This window comes from Nicotiana sylvestris, chromosome 5, assembly GCF_000393655.2.
Source record: "Nicotiana sylvestris chromosome 5, ASM39365v2, whole genome shotgun sequence".
NCBI lineage: Eukaryota > Viridiplantae > Streptophyta > Magnoliopsida > Solanales > Solanaceae > Nicotiana > Nicotiana sylvestris.
The window spans coordinates 86,525,799-86,533,924 of NC_091061.1; positions in this window are offsets into that span (position 1 = coordinate 86,525,799).

Sequence of the window (8,126 nt, forward strand, 5' to 3'; positions counted from 1 at the left end):
CTACCTTTTCTATCAATGATCTCCAAATCAAATTCTTGAAGAAGAAGCACCCATCTCATTAACCTCGCTTTAGAATCTTTCTTCGTCATCAAATACCTAAGGGCGACATGATCGGTATGAATAATCACTTTGGCCCCCATAAGGTATGGGCGAAACTTCTCCATGGCAAAAACAATGGCAAGCAATTCCTTTTCGGTGACCGTATAGTTCCTTTGAGCTTCATTCATTGTCTTACTTGCGTAGTACACCGGATGGAACATCTTGTTGATTCTTTGGCCCAAGACCGCCCCCACCGCAACATCACTAGCGTCGCACATGAGCTCAAAAGGCAAGCTCCAATTTGGTGCGGTAATAATGGGGGTAGTCGTCAACTTTTGCTTTAGAAGCTTGAAAGCCTCCATACATTTCTCATCAAACAAATATTTGGCATCTTTCTCAAGCAATTTACACAACGGGTTAACTACCTTAGATAAGTCTTTGATGAATCTTCGGTAGAAACCCGCGTGTCCAAGAAAACTCCTCACCCCTTTGACAGAAGTAGGGAGAGGGAGCTTCGAGATAACTTCAATTTTCGCTTTATCAACCTCAATCCCTCTTTTTGAAATTTTGTGACCTAACACAATGCCTTCTTCTACCATAAAATGGCATTTCTCCCAATTGAGAACCAAGTTTGTGTCTTCGCATCGGGCCAATACACGATCCAAGTTTTGCAAGCAATCACCGAAAGAGTCCCCGACCACACTAAAATCATCCATGAAGACCTCCAAAATGTCTTCCACCATATCGGTGAAGATTGCCATCATACATCGTTGGAAAGTCGCCGGTGCATTACATAACCCAAATGGCATTCGAGAGAAGGCGAATGTGCCATAAGGACATGTGAAAGTTGTCTTTTCTTGGTCTTCCGGGGCAATGAGAATTTGGTTATAGCCTGAATACCCATCCAGAAAACAATAGAAAGCCCGGCCTGCAAGACGATCAAGCATTTGGTCCAAGAACGGCAATGGGAAATGATCCTTTCTAGTCACCTTGTTCAACTTCCGGTAGTCCATGCATACCCTCCAACCCGTCACAGTGCGAGTCGGAATAAGTTCATTATTGTCATTAGTCACCACAGTCATTCCTCCCTTCTTTGGCACACATTGTACTGGAGAAGTCCACGAACTATCAGAAATTGGATACACGACACCGGCGTCAAGCCACTTGATGACTTCCTTCTTAACCACCTCTTGCATAGCTTCATTGAGTCTCCTTTGATGTTCAAGAGACGACCTAGCATCATCCTCCAATATTATCTTGTGCATGCAAAACGCAAGGTTAATACCCCGAATATCCGCCAAGGTCCATCCAATTGCCCGCTTGCGCTTTTGAAGAACCGCCAAAGTGGCTTCAACCTGCACGTTAGTAAAGCAAGAAGAAAGTATAACCGGCAAAGTAAAATTAGGACCAAGAAATTCATACCTGAGGTGAGGAGGAAGTGGTTTCAACTCCAACACCGGTGGCTCTTCAATAGATGGCTTGGTGGGAGGCGTTTTGCGATTTTCAAGATCAATAGATAACTTCCTCGGTTCATAAAAATATGAGCCCATGCCACGTAATGCATTCACACACTCCACCCTTCTAGCATTATCATCAACATCCATGTTCAATAGCACGGCCTCAAGTGGGTCCTCAACATTAGCCATAGCGCTTGTGTCATCCACTATCACTGCCGTGACAATGTCAACAAACGAGCACACCTCGTTGCTATTTGGTTGCCTCATTGATTTGCATACGTGGAACACCACCTTTTCATCACCAACACGAAAGGTCAATTCTCCCCCTTCCACATCAACCAAGGCCTTTCCCGTAGCTAGGAAGGGCCTCCCAAGAATGATAGGCACCTCAAAATCCACTTCACAATCCAAGGTCACAAAATCGGCTGGCAATATGAACTTATCAACACGAATAAAGGACATCATAAATAATTCCCAAAGGCCGCTTCATTGATCGGTCCGCCATTTGGAGCCTCATAGAGGTTGGACGAGGTTGTCCGATTCCCAAGGTCTTGAAGACCGAATATGGCATTAAATTGATATTTACCCCCAAGTCGCAAAGGGCTTTTGCAAAGTCGACACTTCCAATGGTACATGGGATAGTGAATGTGTCGGGATCCTCAAGTTTTGGAGCCATAGAATGCACAATTGCACTCACTTGATGGGTCATCTTGATTGTCTCACACTCCATTAATCTCTTTTTTGTAACCAAATCTTTCATGAACTTTGTGTATCCCGGCATTTGCTCTAGTGCCTCCACCAAAGGCACATTGATAGTCAAACTCTTCATCATTTCAATAAATTTCTTAAATTGGTTGTCACCCTTTTGCTTGGGCAACCGTTGAGGGTAGGGCGGAGGAGGTCTAGGCAAGGGTGCCTTGGCTTTTGGCACCTCCGGTTCGGGCATATCAATGACGTGTTCCCTAGACGGGTTCACGGCCTCTTGAGTCTCCTCCTCACCCTCATCAATTGCAATTCTCCCATCATCATTTGCACTTGGTTCGACAACATCCTCAACTACCAATGGAATCTTATCATTTTGCAACTCATCTTCATCTACCGGAACTCAGTTATCTCTTGAGGCATGCACATCACCGCCTCTTCCACTTTGTGTTGTCACTGCCATCACATGATTGTTGTGCCCTCCCTTGGGTTTACTACCGTGTCACTTGGTAGAGCACCCTTTGGGCGAGTATTTAAAGATTGAGAGATTTGGCCTAATTGCACTTCCAAGTTCCTGATAGATGTATTATGCAAAGCTAATTGGGCCTCAGAATCTTGACTTTTTTTCATCATTTGTTCGAACATGCTCTCTATTCGACTCATGTCATTGCCCGACAAACTCGGCCCTTGAGATTGGAACGGAGGCGGGTTATTGGGCTGTTGATACATTGGGGGCCTTTGATAGCCTTGCCCCCTATTACCTTGACCACCATTGTTGTTGTTCCAATTGTTGTTCCCGCTCCAATTTCCTTGATTCCCAGAATTATTGTTCCCCAAATTGCCTCCTTGATTGTTATTGTAATTCTAATTGCCGCCTTGTTGATTGCCCCAATTACCTTGGGGTCTCCATTGTTGATTCCCTTGGTTGCCTCTATTCCCTTGGTAGTTGTTGACATATTGGACTTCCTCACTTTGGTCATCAAAACCTTCATTCGAATACCCACCACCATCATTGTTGTTGTCATATTGTTCACAATTACCTTGAGGTTGTTGTCCTCTTTTCCTCATTTTCAACATAGAAACACCTTCCATTGCATTGACTTGGCGCGGGTTTTGGACTTGTTTCAATTGTGCCTTTGCTAATTGATTCATGGTTGTTGTAAGTTCGGATATCGCTTGGCCATGATCGTGCAATTCCTTGTGCAAATGGATGACCGTGGGGTCACCTTGTGGCACGTTTGCTCGGCTTTGCCATGCCGAAGAGGTGTCAGCCATTTCATCAAGTACATCACATGCCTCTTGGTAAGAAAGTTTCATAAAATTCCCTCCGGCCAATTGGTTCACAATGCATTGATTTATGGTGTTGATGCCCCGATAAAAAGTTTGTTGAATCATAGCCTCGGTCATGTCGTTATTAGGTCACTCTTTCACCATTGTTCTATATCTTTCCCATATTTCATGCAAAAGTTCTGTTGGCTCCTGCTTGAAAGCTAGAATTTCATCCCGAAGAGCCGCCATATGACTTGGGGAGAAGAACTTGGCAATAAATTTGTCCGCCAATTCATCACATGTTGTGATAGAATGATTGGGGAGCCTTTCTAACCAATCCAATGCTTTACCCCGAAGAGAGAACGGGAAAAGCCTCAATCTCAACGCGTCCTCGGACACGTTTTTCTGCTTGTTACCCCAACAAGTATCCACGAACCCCTTCAAGTGCTTGTAGGCATTTTGATCGGAGGCACCCGTGAAATAACCTCGTTGCTCGAGCAAGGTCAGCATAACATTTGTGATTTGAAAGTTCCCCGCCCGGATTCGGGGAGGAACAATAGCACTGGCATATCCTTGATTTGGTAGAACTCTGGGAGCCACTCTCGGCGGTTGCGGAGGAGGGTCTGGAATGTTGTTGTTCTCATTTGCATTTATATTGACATTCCGACCTCTCCGTGGAACTTGAGGTAAGACTTCATCTTGTTCTAGATCTTCTACCTCCTCCCCCGCTATCACATTGCCGAGAGGGTCATTTGCATTAAGAGCCATGGTACCTAATTGATCAACACGAAAAATTAGTAAATAAGAAGGAAAGAGAAGCAAAACACAATACTACCTACACAGATAGTCAACACCATAAAGCTCCCCGGCAACGGCGCCAAAAAGTGATTGTAGCAGACTCAACCTAAGGATGAGTGGGCGCTAATACTTTTACCCAATAGCGATATCGGGGTCAATTTTCCACAGGGAACTTCAAAATGGAGTCGAGTATTTGTATGGTCTAGGATAGTGTTTTAGCTCATAATTGATCTTATAACATTTTTGGTTTTCTTTTGTTTAAGAGCTACAATTTATCAACTACAGTTGTAAAACTAGGTTATGCTAAAATTATGATTCTAAATTGTATGCACGATAGATAAAAGCACTAGGGATGCAGCATTTACCTAGGTGGTCCACTAACGGGTAGAAATTCCTAATGCAAGAATGACGAATATGTGGCTTATGCTATAACCGTTGCACCTTTTACACCCACTCTCACACCTCTCGGTAGAGAGAGTGATTTTGTCCAATTGACTCTCTCGAGACCAAATAGGTAGGCTAATTTGCCCAAGCAACTTATGGGTCAAGTTGGGTAATTACTCTCTCGAGGTTTAACCCGTTAATTGGGACTACCATTCTCATGGGTCCATCCCGATTCCTTGTTGGAGTTAATCTTGAGGTCATAGACTCTCTTTCTCAAGAAGAGTCAAGACCCACTAAGCTAGACTTAGTGTTTGCAACCACCAAATCTTAGTGAAAACTTAAGATTAATCCAAATAGCAAACACCCAACATCATTCATGCACTAAACAATCACACCCATCAATTTCCCACACTAGGGTTGAGCCACAACCCTAGCTAATGGGTTTAGCTAGACATAGTAGTAACAAAAATCAAAGAAATAATAGATGAAATTGACATAATAGTAAACTATAATGTTAATCTACTTGATTCCACTTTAAAACTAGAAGAAATGGCCCAAAATAGGCTGATAATAGGGTAACACGAGTTCAGCTACTCTCTGCTCTCGAACTGCCTTTTTTTAAAAACACCTGCTGCTAAAAAGTAAAATGTTCTATTTATACTTCACAGGAAAAACCAGACAAAAATACCCCTGAGGGTCTGGCGCGGACCGCGCACAAATGACGCGCGGCCGCGTAGGGCTCTGGGTCTTCATTACTTGCATCTGGTACTGGGGGCGCGGACCGCACAAAAGTGACGTGCGGCCGCATGAACTTCATCCACGCAGACCACACTGATTAGGTGCGCGGTCGCATGGGCTTTTGTCTCGAGTGATTGCTTCTCTGATTCTCTTAGGCGCGGACCGCACAAAAAGGGACGCGGACCGCGTTGGAACTGGGCGCGGACCGCGCAGCTTATCTTAAAAATATCATGGCCTCTGAACTTTTCTGCGCGGCCGCGTGGCAAAACAGTGCGGTCGGCGCAGGTTGAACTTGGATATGCCCAGCTTCTGAACTCTCCTGCACGGCCGCGTGACAGAACAGTGCATACCGCGCATGGCCTTTTGATCCCCCCTTTTAGTTGTCTCTTGACACTTGGCCGATTTCACTCCTTTTTGAGCCGATCTTTAGTATTTGTCATCTTGTCGCTCAAACCTGAAATCAAGTGTCATTTGTAAGCATTTTGGGACTATTATATGGCAATAAATGCACAAAGCTCAGGTAAGAATGGGTATAAAAAACATGCAGAAATCGCAGTTATCATCGTCCCAAGAGCAGTGGGATTGGTTAGCAAAGGAAGAAGGCTATCGAATTGAGATTGGTAAACTGAAGCAGCAAGTTGAGAGTCTGAAATTCTAGAATAGTGTACAGGTTGCCGCAGATCAAGGTGAAAAGAACAGACTGGCTCGAGAAAATGAGGCGCTTAGGGCCCAAATCAGGCAATTGAGGATAACCGTCGATAAGCAACCAAGGAGCCGATCAGATAAGAAATTGATAAAAAAACTGGAAAATAAAGTCAGGGAATGGCGGGATGAATTAGAAGAATCTGAGAATATCATGGCAGAGCTTAAAGCGCAGTGGGCTACAAGAACAGAGGAGCGGTGCCAGTACTTGAATCAGTTGAAAAGGGACCATGAGAAAATTGTTGTCAATTTAAAGAGAAAAGTGGTTGCCCTTGAGGGTAAAGCGGTTAGGCAGGCTAGAGATTTTGGAATTGAAGGTGGACACTGTTACGACTTGTTGGCCCAAATGGAGGTAGAAGTGCAGCAGTTGCAAGATCAATACCTGCAGGACTCTCAAGCTTTAAAGACGTGCAGCGATCAGATAAGACGCTTGCTTATAGAAAAGAAGCAAACAAAAGACAGGATTAGAGCTATTGCTCATGCCATTTTCAGGAGATGCCAGGTTTGTGAAGACATGACCTATACTACTTTTGTCTCAGCAGTAATGATCTATGTGAAGTGAACCATGAATTAATTAGAGTAGCTTGAAAGGGATTTGGATCCTAGGCCCGCGACGAGGCCGAACGACGCCCCGCAGACACCTAAGTTTGAAGCACTAGAGTATGCATAGTCCGTGTCTGTAATTTTCTACCATTTTGAGTCAGTCTTTCGTATGTCCGTTATCTTTCCAGGTCAAGTATGTCTGCAGTCTTAGAGTCTGTATTTGCTTTTAATTTGCGTCTGTTAGTTTCATTCCGAAAAATGTTTAGTTTGTAATAGTTTGTTTTAGTAATGAAAATTGAAAATTTCAAAAAAAATTCTTATTTCCACCCTTTATTTTTGCATTTATTTTCATGAACTACGCTTGGTCTGATTTGTGCGGGGTCACGATACGTAGGCAATCTCCATAGGATTCGACCGTAATCGTAAGGAAAAAAAAAGAAGAAGAAAAAGGAGAAAAACCAAAGAAAGAGAGAAAGAAAGAAAAGAGCGGAAAAACAAAAAGAGAAATGAGCGGGAGCACAAAAGAGAAAGAAATAAAATAAAGAGAAGAGCACAAGAGAGGGATGAGGTGATAAAATTTGAAAGAAAGGTAAAAAGAAACAAGGAACGAAGTGTCAGGATGACGCATGCAATCGAGCAAACGCATAATAGAAATAATTAACTGTATAAGTGCATTCATGCCAACGTGCGGTTGTCAAATCTGTTAAAACTTAATCGCTAACAAAGTGGTTGTCTAAATGTGTGAGTTCAGGCAAGTGGTTAGTTGATTGGCAATTCTGGCAACTCACCCGTACAACACCCAGTCGAAAGATAAAGTAAAAATGACAGGGCAGGATTCGGAAATCAGCATCGTAGACCCTTCAAATGAAGTTGAGGTAACAAATGTGGGTGCTATGAAAGAAGAGATGAGGAAACTAAAAGCACAAATGGCTGAAATGCATCAGGCATGGTTTCAGGGACATCCGACACCACTATATCCCGCTAATCCATCTTACATCCCACCCCTGGCTCAAGCTCAGAAGCCCACCACTCCCCACGCATCTTCAGCCTTCCCCTATCACGCCCAGGTCTATGGTACCACTTCATACGCTCCCCCAGCTCCACCCCAAAAACAGAACCCTCCCCCACCCATGGTTCCAGTCTTTGTGGCACCTCCCCCATCCCCATTACATAGATAGTCCCGTGAGCCGCTATTCCAAGCTCACGACACCCAATATTACCCTCCCGAGCCCACTTTCAAAGCGCCTGAGCCATATACCTATTCTCCCCATTTTGAAATCCCGGGAGAGGTTGAGAAACCGGTTAAGAATACAGAACAGGAGGAAGTGATTCGTAAAGTCAAAAGCCTGGAGCAATCCTTCAGGAACATGCATGGTTTAGGTAACCAAGTCAGCATCGCATACAAAGATTTCTGCCCTTTCCCTGATGTTCAGTTGCCTGTGGGGTTTAAAATGCCGAAGTTTGACTTGTATGAGGGGCACGGTGACCCAGTAG